Source organism: Erinaceus europaeus, chromosome 13 (genome assembly GCF_950295315.1).
Source record: "Erinaceus europaeus chromosome 13, mEriEur2.1, whole genome shotgun sequence".
In the NCBI taxonomy this organism is placed as follows: Eukaryota; Metazoa; Chordata; class Mammalia; order Eulipotyphla; family Erinaceidae; genus Erinaceus; species Erinaceus europaeus.
Window position 1 is genome coordinate 81,816,941 of NC_080174.1, and position 12,171 is coordinate 81,829,111.

At 47.8% G+C, this 12,171-nt stretch overlaps 1 protein-coding gene across 1 annotated transcript in view; it reads right to left on the reverse strand.

Moving 5' to 3' along the window:
- KANK4 (KN motif and ankyrin repeat domains 4) overlaps positions 1-4,360 on the reverse strand; it is a 103,629-nt gene extending 99,269 nt beyond the window's left edge. Inside the window, exon 1 of the mRNA XM_060206316.1 lies at positions 4,138-4,360. The gene's annotated coding sequence lies outside the window, so the exon portion shown is untranslated. The remainder of the gene's footprint in view (positions 1-4,137) is intronic.
- Positions 4,361-12,171: the final 7,811 nt, after the last annotated feature.

Here is a 12,171-nt window from a genome sequence, read left to right on the forward strand (position 1 = left end):
TACAAGCCTGGAACAATCCAGGTTCCAAAAGAAAAACTGTGAGGGGCCAGGCGGTGGTGCACCTGGTTAAGCACACACATTACAGTGTGCAAGGATCTGGGTTCACGCCCCTGGTCCCCACCTGCAGGGGGAAAGCTTCATGAGTGGTGAAGCAGGGCTGCAGGTGTTTCTCCGTCTCTCTCCCGCACTACTTCCCCTTCCCCTCCCAATTTCTCTCTGTCTCTATTCAAAATAAATAAATAAATATTAAAAAGAAAGAAATACTGTGAAGAAGCACACATGACTCTTCTCTGGCTGAAACAGACGTAATAGCATTGCAGACAAGGGGCAGTGAACAGACTGGGGAGATGGACCATCTGTCTTCCTAATCGATTTTTCTGCCTGTCACACCTTAGGCTACTACTGAACTGCAGCAAAGCCAAGAAATTCATCTTCCAGCCATGAGCAGTGTGGCCTTCACAAAGTGCCAGGGATAAGAGGAGGCTACTTGACCATGGGAAACAGACAGGGCTGGAGCCCCAGACTGGGAGTTGGGGAGCTAAAGGTGACATACTCTTAACCAGCTATGGAAATTTAAACAACAATGACATCTCATTGAGCCTCTGTTTCTGTTTTAAAAATTGTTTTATTATCTTTATTTATTGAATAGAGACAACCAGAAATCTAAAGGGATAGGGAGACGAGATAAGAAGAGATAGAGAGAGAGACCTGCAGCACTGCTTCATCATTCACAAAGCTTTCCCTCTGCAGGTGGGGAAGGAGGAGGTTGGTTTGAACCCGGGTCCTTGCATATTGTCACACATGTGCTCAACCAGGTTCACCACTACCAGGCCCTTGGGCCTCTGTTTCTCTAACAGTAAATTCCAAGGTTCAGAAAAACTAGGGGAGGAGAGAACTGTGAATCATATTAGATGCAAAATACTTCAGGCTTAATGCATTTGGAAAAGGGTGTCCACCATTTCCACCAGCGTCTTAAAGATTTATGCAGCACACACCCCCTCTCCCATAAACACACACACACACACACACAAAATACCAGACCCAACAGTTTTCCACACAGCAAGCATCTACTGAACACCTTCTACACTTCTTTCTCTGTGCTAGAGACACACCGAAGACAGGACAGTCCTGTGTTTAGGTGCTCAGTAAAGCTGATGCTCAAAACCAAAGAAGCATGACCAGGGAACTTCATAAACAAAAGAAAAGGTAGCACTGGACTCTGATCAGGAAGGGTCTAGGACACAGGGCATCTTAAGTGTATGTTGAAGTTGAAAGCTAAGCATGCCTTTACTGGGTGAATAAATAGGAAGAGTATTTCAGACAAAGGGGAATTTGTGCAAAGGAACTCCTGAAGTGCAATTGTGAGCAGAATCTAAAGAGAGCTCACTGAGCAGGGAGGGGGAGGGGCCGGGGGAAGGGGGAGAGGAGGGTGGGAGAGAGAGTGGGAGATGGCAGACCGGCAGCTGGAGAAGTAGGCTGGGTCCAGAATAGGAAATGCCTCGTAAGCTAACCTAAGGGAATTTACAGTGGAGGCCCTGAATTCCATCTAGTTGAAAAGTCTAGATCCTGGGGAGATGCCCAGTCACTTGTGAACACAGCAGGCAAGGAGGAAGTGATAGAAGCAAAGCACCACTGAGAGGGTTTGAGCTATCTGACCTGACAAGGCCTATGCTGATAGAAAGTCCATGTAGGGCTGGGGGGAGATAGCTTAATGGTTATGTAAACAGACTCTCATGCCTAAGGCTCCAAAGTCCCAGGTTCAATTCCCCATACCACCATAAACCAGAGCCAAGCAGTGCCCTGATAGAAAGAAAGAAAGAAAGAAAGAAAGAGAAAGAGAAGTGGGAGTCGGGCAGTAGTGCAGCAGGTTAAGCACAGGTGGCACAAAGCCCCCGGCTCCCCACCTGCAGGGGAGTCACTTCACAAGCAGTGAAGCAGGTCTGTAGGTGTCTATCTTTCTCTCCCCCCCTCTGTCTTTCCTTCCTCTCTCCATTTCTCTCTGCCCTATCCAACAACAACAATATCAATAACAACAATAAAAACAAGGGCAACAAAAGGGAATAATTTTTTTTTTAAAAAAAGAAAGTTTATGTACAGAAGACAGGAGTAGATAGCAACAATGGTTATGCAAAAAGACTCTCATGCTCCAGGCTCCAAGGTCCCAGGTTCAATCCTATGCACCACCATAAGCCAGAGCTGATCAGTGTTTTGGTAAAAAAAAAAAAAAATCATATACAGGAGCTGAGTCTGGCACTGTCACTTTCTCCCTCTTTCCATCCCTGTCCTGTGACCCTGTTAGGGGAAGCCCAACTGCATGAGTATGGCCGAGAAAGAAGGGTGCTGATGGATCCAGGTGACGGGATACAGAACTAAGGAACAAGCCCACTTGAACCCCTGCCCTCACCACTTTTTAAACCCTCTCAGTTCCTCCAATGGACTCTGCTATTGACCCAAGATCATCTCACATGCTGTTCTTTCTACCTAAGGAGGTTCTTTTAAAACTATGTATGTATGTATGAGAGAGAGAGAGAGAGAGAGAAGGAACCAGGGTATTTCTCTGGCACGTGCAATATCAAAGATCAAACTCAAGACCTCATGCTTGTCAGTCCAGCAAGTTAGCTACTGCACCACCTCCCAGGCCACCCTAAGGTTCATCCCATCCTTTTCAACTCCTATCAGCAATTCCTTTAAAAGAATTCAGTGCTGCTTGCAATTCTGCATTTAATTGATTCATGTTAGTCTTGGCTACTGGATAGTAGGCATTTTTGAATTTTTTTTTTCAAAATTCTGTCTGAGAGAGGTACTACTACTCACCCCTTTGTGATGTTCTATTTGTTTCTATCTTTCTTGCTCTTATATGTGCACAGGGTGGAACCGAGAGGGGCATACATGCAAGGCATATGCCTTCCTGGTCCTGCAGGCAGTGCCCTCTTACTAACTTCTGCATTGCACTTCCCAGCCTTGTGCCTGGCACAGAGCAAGTATCTGTTGACTGGCTAAAAGCCTGATCTGGACCATAAGCTATTCGCCAAAATGTAATGGTCTGGGGAAGGAGGGGGGCATTGCGGTCCAGCAGAGAATTTTAAACATGGACAGGCAAACTGAACCTGCGAAGACAGTATCAGAGTGAACTCTATTTGTTTTCTATGTTCTTCTATGTCATGCGGGAAGAGGCTCCAAGATGCCTGCATTGTACCCATCCACAGGTCACTACTGGGAGTTGCTTAATTCGAGATGCTTTCTCCAGAACATAAAATCTGCTCACTCACCGGCAGCCTCTGGCCCTACCTTGATGCTACTTGGACTGTACTCATGTGGGGGGGTCACCCTCAGGAAGCGGGGTCCTCCATGCTGACCACCTCCCAGCCCCCAAGCCTCCTGTGAACTAAGACAGTAGGCTCCATGGCAGACACCCGAGGAAAGCACTGATTCAAACTCAGTTTAAGGCCCAAAGGGGGCTCCACTCTCCAGCTTCCAAACTAAATAACCAGTATTTCGGGTCAAAGGTCTGACCTTAAGGGAGAGGTGAGCGCGAGGGAATTTCACCGAGTGGGGTGCAGGCTCCGGCAAAGTGCCCCAATCCGTCAGTCCCTGGAGGCTTCCCATCAAGGTCGTGGCCCATCGGAAGCTCCGGAAAGTTCAATCAGGGGCCGAAGGCTCCTAGTGGGGGGGTCCATGGGGGTTGGGGGTGTACTACCAAAGGGGCTGGAAACAGGGCTTTGGGGAAAAAGGAGGGAACCCGATCCGCGCCGGTGCTGGAAGGCGGCCGCAGAGCGCGCGGGTCTCCGGGTCCCGCAGCCGCACCCCCGACCGCAGCGCCCGGCTCGGCAACGCGGGGCGAGGGCTGCACCACGTCCGCCGCAAGGGCAAGGCGGCCTCCCCGCGCCAGCGCGCAGCTCCCTCCCGGCACCGGGCGCGGGCAGGCGGGGCAGCGGCGGACCCCAGGCCAGGCTGGCCCGAGCTGCAGCAGCCGCTGCCTCCCACGGGGGGAGTGAGGGTCGCGGGCGGGGAGGGGACCAGACGGGTGGCGACGGCAGAGGGGAGACACGGAGCTCCGGGGCCAGGGGCCGAGCGGCGTGCGGGACTGGGTGCTGGCGAGCCCGGGGCGACGCACCGCCCGGGTTGGGGGCGCCTTACCTCGGCGAGCGGCGGGAGCCAGGGGCGGGGAGGCGTCCGGGGCGGCACACGGCGGGGCTTCGGGGCCACGCAGCCTCGGGGCGCTCTCTCCGGGGCCGGGGCGCGCACACCCCCGGGCGGGCGCACACTGGGCGGTCGGGGCGCGCACACACACCCTCGGCGCACCCGCCGCCACCGCCACCGCCGCAGACGCGGGACCGGCCGGGCGCTCCTGGCACCAGCTTGGCGGCCGGCACCGGAGTCCCCGCCTTCGCTGGGGAAAGAAAAAAAAAATTAAAAATGCTACAGGCGCGGCGCGGGCTTTGGTGTGGAGAAAGGGGCAGAGTTGCGAAACCCAGGGGAAGGGTCTTGGCCTCCAAATACTTTGAAAGCTCCTGCTCGGACGGAGTTAGAAAGAAAAACTTTTTTTTTTTTTTTTTAGCAGAGACTGGAAAATTCTTAGCCCCCAACCCCCACCCCCACCCCTCCATAGCACTTTTCAGTTTTCCAAACTGCTTTCACACACATTTATCTTCGCCCGTGTTGACTAGCTACAGTAAAGTCAAGGCATCTGTAATCCTCACCCTATGGGTCGGGAGACACCAGCCAGACCAGAGCCAGAGCCAGAGCCAGAGCCAGAGCCAGACCAGGTAATGACTTGCCCAAGTCAGGTCTAGAACCTGGAACCATCTGAATCCGGGTGCAGAGAGGTGATGTTGTCACCTCCCACGGTGGTGGTGGTGGTGGTGGTTTTAATCCCTTGAAGATCTTTCCATTTCAGTCGCTAACTCTGAAATGAGCAGCTCACTTTATTACCGGAAGTTGTGCACCATAAGCCGAAAAGAAAGGGACTGGGACCTCATTTTGCAGATGAGAACAACTCAGCCTGGGAGGGCTGGAGGGCAGTACAGCCTGTGGGACTCTGGGCGCCGGCTCTGCCTGTCCTTTACGAAAAGGTTTCATTTTTGATTTATGATCCTGAAAAGAGAGATCTTTTGAGCCAAGAGATGCGAGTGGCACTTTAACTTTCCGGAGGATTGAGCCTGGGACTTCGGAGCCACAGGCAGGAGAGTCTTTTTGCATAACCATTATGCTATCTACCTCCACCCTTAGCTTTTCTTATTTAAAATTACCTTACAGCCCCCCCCCCCAGCAGACACCCCCTCCCATCCCCCAGTAAGCTAGTCAACTCCAAAGTGATAGTAAAAGACTGCAGAGGCTTGACCTCTGTATTGGGAATCAGAAGGAGTGGTGAGGTTAGTGGTGAGCTGGAGGATAATTCCAAACTTCTGGAGGGGATGTTTCGACTTGGTCTTTGTCCTGTTCTTTTGTTTTGCTAAATTCAAAGCAGACAGTTAATATAGTCAAATTGGTATTATTATTATTATTTAAACTAGAATACTGTTCAACTCAGGTTTAGGGATTGAACCTGGGACTTTGGAGCCTCAGGCAGGTAAGTCTCTTTGTATAACCTTAATGATCTCTCACCCCCACCCTCCCCATCTTATCACTTCTCTTAAGAGAAGGAAGAATGAAAGAGATGAGTAGGGAAGATGTGATAATGGTTATGCTGAGACTCCCAAAATTCCAGAGTCAGTCCCCTACACTACTATAAACCCTGAGCAGTGCTGCGAGGTGTGTGTGTGTGTGGGGGGGGGGAATATGATAAAACTCAATACTTTAGTGAAGTTCTACTAATATGTTGATAATGCATTTTAAAAGACTAAATACGGGGAGCCGGGAGATGGCACAGCGGGTTAAGTGCACATGGTGGAAAGTGCAAGGACCGGCATCAGGACCCCGGGTTCGAGCCCCTGGATCCCCACCTGCAGGGGAGTCACTTCACAAGTGGTGAAGCAGGTAGGTTTGCAGGTGTCTATCTTTCTCTCCCCCTCTCTGTCTTCCCCTCCTCTCTCCATTTCTCTCTGTCCACTCCAACAACAATGAAGATAAACAAAGGCAACAAAAGGGAAAAAATGAATAAATAAATAAATAAAGGTTTGTTTTTTAAAAAAAAAAAAAGACTAAATACCTCAACTCAAGGTTGTTTAAGCCAAATGAACTGAGTTTACAAGCCAGATCCAGGCCTTGGAGCAAGTACTTGTGATTTGGAGGCTGGAATCCTTCATATTTCATTAGGGGCTTCCATCGTCCCTGTGGGATGGACCTGGCCTGGACTATAAACTTCCATTTTATGGAAGGAGAGACTTAGGTACAAGAGCTCTCTGCGACTAGCCTGAGGTTGCAAAGGCTGATTGGTTGACTTAATATCTAACACCTGATCCTGGAGCCTGTTCCCTCTGCAGACTCTGCTCTTATTCCTTAAGAGCTTGCTTCTTGGATTTGAGGGGCTGGGGAGGTATGAGCCAAGTCAGGCATGGGGCTGGCATTGGGGTGTGGAGACATGGCACCTTTCCTAGGGAGATGGAGTGGAATGCCAGGTCCTGTCCTCGAAAGCTCAGCCAGATGACTCAGAGACGAAGCTGTATCTTCAGGGCAACGCTGAGTCAGAGGCAGCAAGGTCAGGATGAAGTCGGGAGAGCCAGGACTTCTAAACATCAGAGAGAAAAACCAGCTATCAAATAGCCCCTCTCTGATAACTGCTCTCCCACCCCCTAAACCAGAAACCAGAGACACAGGACAGGGTCTGTCTTTCCTGCCCTAACAGGAAAGCCACATATGGAACCCCTTGTGAAGCTCTGGAAAGCGGGGAACACCTTGCAGGCAGCAATTCTAGAGTCTCAGGCTTGGATATCTCCACAGCAAAAGCCTTTAAGAGCAAGTCTGAAAAAGCTGCCTTAGAACGGGTAGGTACATCACAGCTGTAGCCAGGAGCCTGTAATTAAAGGCCTCAGCAGCAGTCAGGGGTGCTTTCTGAGCCCCCACCCTTAGAGGGAGTACCCTGTGGGGTGGAGAAGGATGAAAGAATGAATAATCATCCTTTTTCCATATACAGACTCACTGGGATTCGAAGTAAAAACGTGAGCTGGCTTTTGTTCTCCTAGTAAGGAGTATAAAACAAATACATTGGATAAGTGGGGGATTAGCATTTGAACTTGGCTCTATCTAGGTAACTTGGAAGACTGAAGCCTCTCTGAGGGCTAGAAAAATGTGGCCAGCATGGAGAGAGAAGCTTCTCAGACCCAGCTTCAAAAAAAAAGACTGTTGGACAGCAAGCAGTGTGGTTAGCTGACCTCCCACAGCACAAGGCGCTCCTGCAGGGCCTGTGGTTCTGAGTGCTTGACCACCAGCTCTGCTAGGGAGCAGGGAAGGCCGTGTGCTGGATACAGTCAATTCTCATTATTCCTGTAGTCCTACACAAGTGCCTGAAAACACTGAAATAACTACGATTGAACCGCAGCTCCCAGGGGAAATACAGGGGTAGGTTCCTATAAGCCTCTGGGCACAGTGTTTGCATCAACTGATCAATATAGAATTTTGCTTTATGTTTCAGGTTCAAGACAAAATATTTGAGCTTTGGACAATGGAGGAGGTGCTATCTTCACAACACTTAAAAATCTTTGAATATGGGGGTTGGGCAGTAGCACAGCAGGGTAAGCCACATGGCGCGAAGTGCAAGGACTGACCTAAGGATCCTGGTTCAAGCCCCCTGCTCCCTACCTGTAGGGGGCTGACTTCACAGGCAGTGAAGCAGGTCTGCAGGTGTCTGTCTTTCTCTCCCTCTCTCTGTCTCCCCTCCTCTCTCCATTTCTCTCTGTCCTGTCCAACAACAATGACAACAATAACTATAATACTAATAACAACAACAATTCTTCTTCTAGCGTTTGCCACAACAACAATGATAAACAAGGGCAAAAAAAGGGGGAAAAAATAGCCTCCAGGAGCAGTGGATTAGTGGTGCAGGCACTGAGCCCCAGAAATAACCCTGGAGGCAAAAAAAAAAAAACATCTTTGTATATAAGTGGACCCATACTGTTCAAATCTACTCTGCTCAAGGGACAACTATATATACACATACATAGATATTTATTGTTGATTTGTAAACACTAAAGTAATGACTAATAATATCATAAATCACACCTAGATGAAGGCTACTTGGCATGTATTTTCTCTACAAGACACATTATAGCTTTCTTGTACTAAGAAACACTAGACAACTCCTTAGCACTATACTTTGAGGTTGTTTTAAACAGTGAAATCACCAACAAAAAGGCCAAGAAAAATATATGACTGAGGACTGGCATGACAGCTTACCTGAGAGGCTGCCTGTTTCATCATAAATGTAACTCAGGTACAGGCCTGCCCCACCACACTGGAGCTCTATATAATATTCAAATATGGAAGTTAATATACTCTGTATCTTTGAGAAGAGATGGTCAGCAATTGGGAGGTGGTGTAAAGGAAATTTGAGAAGATAATGCTCTATTTTTAAATTTTGTTTGATATTTATCATTTATTCTATTTTCCATTATAATGCATTATAATTCAATATCAAATTTTATTTAAAAATAAGTAAATATATTCTAAAGTATCAGGTGATCTCTAGCTGCTGGTAGCTAGAAATTCTAGTCATGCCTTTCACATTTGTAATGATTTAAAAATATGATCTACTGAAAAATCATTCTCTGCCTTTTTTTTTTGAGGTCATCATAAGCAGAAAAGATTGTAAATCCAATCTTTTTATCTTCCATATATAATAAATATTTGCTGTGGTTATGAAATATCAAATGGTGATTAGCTATTTAAAACTGATGTACTTGCAGACTGCACACTTGCAAATGAAGAAAGAATTTTTAAAATTTATTTACAAAAAGGAAACATTGACAAAACCATAAGATAAGAGGGGTACAACTCCACATAATTCCCACCACCAGAACTCCATATCCCATCCCCTCCCCTGATAGCTTTCCTATTCTTTAACTCTCTGAGGGTATGGACCCAAGGTCATTGTGGGTTGCAGAAGCTTGAAGGTCTGGCTTCTGTAATTGCTTCCCTGCTGAACATGGGCATTGGCAGATTGATCCATACTCCCAGCCTGTCTCTCTCTTTCCCTAGTGGGGCAGGAATCTGGGGAAGCAGAGCTCCAGGACACAGTGGTAGGGCTGTCTGTCCAGGGAAGTCTGGTTGGCATCATGCTAGCATCTGGAACCTGGTGGCTGAAAAGAGAGTTAATATACAAAGCCAAACAAACTGTTGGACAATTATGGACCTAAAGGCTGGAATAGTGCAGGTGAAGTGGGGGTCGTCCATTTTGTAGATACCTAGTAGGCATATTTTAGTTATATTCCAAAGGGCCTGTGGCTATACTAGTTTTTTTTTTTTTTCCCTGAGCCTAAAATCTGATATACAGGTGGGTCCAAGTTATTGTCTGGGGAGATGATGTCATGGCTGGAAAAGGAACAGAAAGCTGGATCAGGGAAGAGAGTAGCTCCCTAGTATGGGAAAGGGGTATAAATATTGTTGACTGTAAAACCCATCGATCTGATGTGATCTGGTGCTGGCGCTCCCATGGAGGGGATCCAGCCAGGGGGCAAGTCTCTGACCCTCCCTCACTGGCTCTCAGGGACCGCATGATACAGAAAGGAGGGCTCAGGAATATTCTGGTACAAACACTCATTTATTTAGAGATGGGTACAGGATTATATAGAGAGTTAAACAAAGAACATTTTTCAAATATGTCAGAAATGACAGGTTTCTTAAAGGTCAGCTTGCCCCTATGGTAGGGGCTGGTATGACAAGAATTGATGTGATACATAAAAGTCAAAATGATTAGTCTCCGTGATGCAGGCAGGCTAATTATCCAAAGGCATTTGAGAGAAGTATAGAGGTTAAACCAGTAAGGTGAGGTAGAGAAAAGAAAAACAAAACTTGATGTGAATCACAGATATCAAAGGGCACAGAAATAAGATTTGGGTGCTTTTCACTGGTGTTGCAGGGTGTACGATAGAGTGTGTTCTCCTTTGTGATCAAAAGGTGAAGTGGATGTGTGAACTTTGAGTGAACCCTAAAGCAGGCAGCCATTTGGCCTGCTGCTAACAGGGAAACTAAGTGTGAGAGGCTTGTAGGCTTTCTGTGAGTTTGAGAGACTAACAAGGAGAAACTGAGTCTGGGAGACTTTTCCCTCTTGGTTCATCTCTATAAGGAGAGAGGCCAACAAGTGGGGTGTCTATCCAGACCTCCATCCAAGGATGGGAGAGCTTCCCTAAGCTCTACCAAGCCTTCACATAGTCCCACAATCTGGGGCCCATATTCAATTTAGGAGCCTATGTGACCTCTGCATACCTGTAGATCTGAGCTCACATTCTGTGGTCATGAGTAGGAACATTCCAAGCTGCCCCAATATCGACCCATTTTCCTTAGGTGTAGCATAGAGTATGTTGTCCAGCCTCCCTTCAAAGGATGGGACATTCTCTACCGTTGTTGATCCAAGTTGAGGGCAAGTTTCTATGGGGTGAAGGAAGAAGTTTACATTAACTTGTGGTGTAGCCGTGATCCATCTTTTCTGGAAGGCAGAAACAGCCATCAGAATGAGCCATGGCCTCAACCTGCTTTCTACTGCTCACAGAGGTGACAACTTGTAAGCTGACATTTCTAAATTTGAAATTCCTCCAGCCTCCTCTTCCCTCTCCACTCCTCATCCCCCTATTCCCTCCACCCAGAGTATCTCAGCTATAGCATTCTCTGAGTAGGATAGGCTTACACAGCTAGATACCTGAGATGGTTTACTCACATTTACTTATTTATTGTTTTTTTATAATTTGTTTATTTATTTATTTTGCTTCCAGGGTTATTGCTGGGGCACCCTGGGTGCCTGTGTTAGGAATCCACTGCTTCTGGCAGCTATTTTTTTTCCTTTTGTTGCCCTTGTTGTTTATCGTTGCTGTTGGATAGGACAGAGAGAAATGGAGAGAGGAGGAGAGAAAGATAGACACCTGCAGACCTGCTTCACCACCTGTGAAGTGACCCCCCTGCAGGTGGGGAGCTGGGGGCTGGGACCAGGGTCCTTAGGCTGTCCTTGCCTTTGCGCCAGGTGTGCTTAACCCACTGTGCTACTGCCTAACTCCCTTATTTATTGTGTGTTGTTTTTTTTTAAAACCAACTTAAGTAATGTTTCATAGTAACTCTTTAAAAAAATTTATTTATTTTCCCTTTTGTTGCCCTTGTCATTTAACCTTGTTGTGGTTACTGATGTCGTCGTTGTTGGATAGGACAGAGAGAAATGGAGAGAGAAGGGGAAGACAGAGATGGGGAGAGAAAGATAAACACTTGCAGACCTGCTTCACCACTTGTGAAGCGACTCCCCAGCAGGTGGGGAGGGATGCATTGGATCGACCTTCTTGTGGTGCATCCCATGAGTACCCATTTATTGGGGAAACTGACGATCCTTCCTAGCCGACTGAATCCACATGGATCCCAGTCACTTTCAAAGCCAGCAACAAGCAGACATCAGGCTCACCTGACACTGTTGACTGGCTATGGAAGAAGGGCAAACGCTAGAAGAAGAAGCAGGTGGGGAGCCGGGATACTTATGCTGGTCCTTCCGCTGCGCTACCTCCCGACTCCCTTATTTATGGTTTTTTATCAAAGCATTGTTCAGCTCTGGTTTGTGGTGGTGCTGGGAATTGGATTTGGGGGCTGAGAGCCTCAAATTTAAAAGTCATTTGCATAACATTATGCTATTTCCCCAGGCAACCCCTCCTCCTTTCTGTCTTCCCTCTGTCTTTGGGCTACACCTACCTAAGGCAGAGTTTGGCGAAAGAGATGGATGTTTGGGAGATTAGGATATCAGAAGACTGTAGCCGCCATCTTGGGCCCCATCTCACTCTCATCCTCTCAGAGTTCTTGTTTTGAAGAAAGTTAGGTGCCTGTTGTGCGTTGCCCTGCGAAGAGGTCTGTATGGCAAGGAACTGCTATCTCTGGCCAATGGACAGTGAGGCCCTAAAGCCACCAATACCCAGGTCTCTTCAGGGTGAATCCTCTAGCATGGAGGTGGTTGTGATTGCACCCTTAAACTAGCTAGAACACTGCTCAGCTCTGGCTTATGGTGGTGTGCGGAACTGAACCTGGGACTTTGGAGCCTCCGGCATGAGCCTC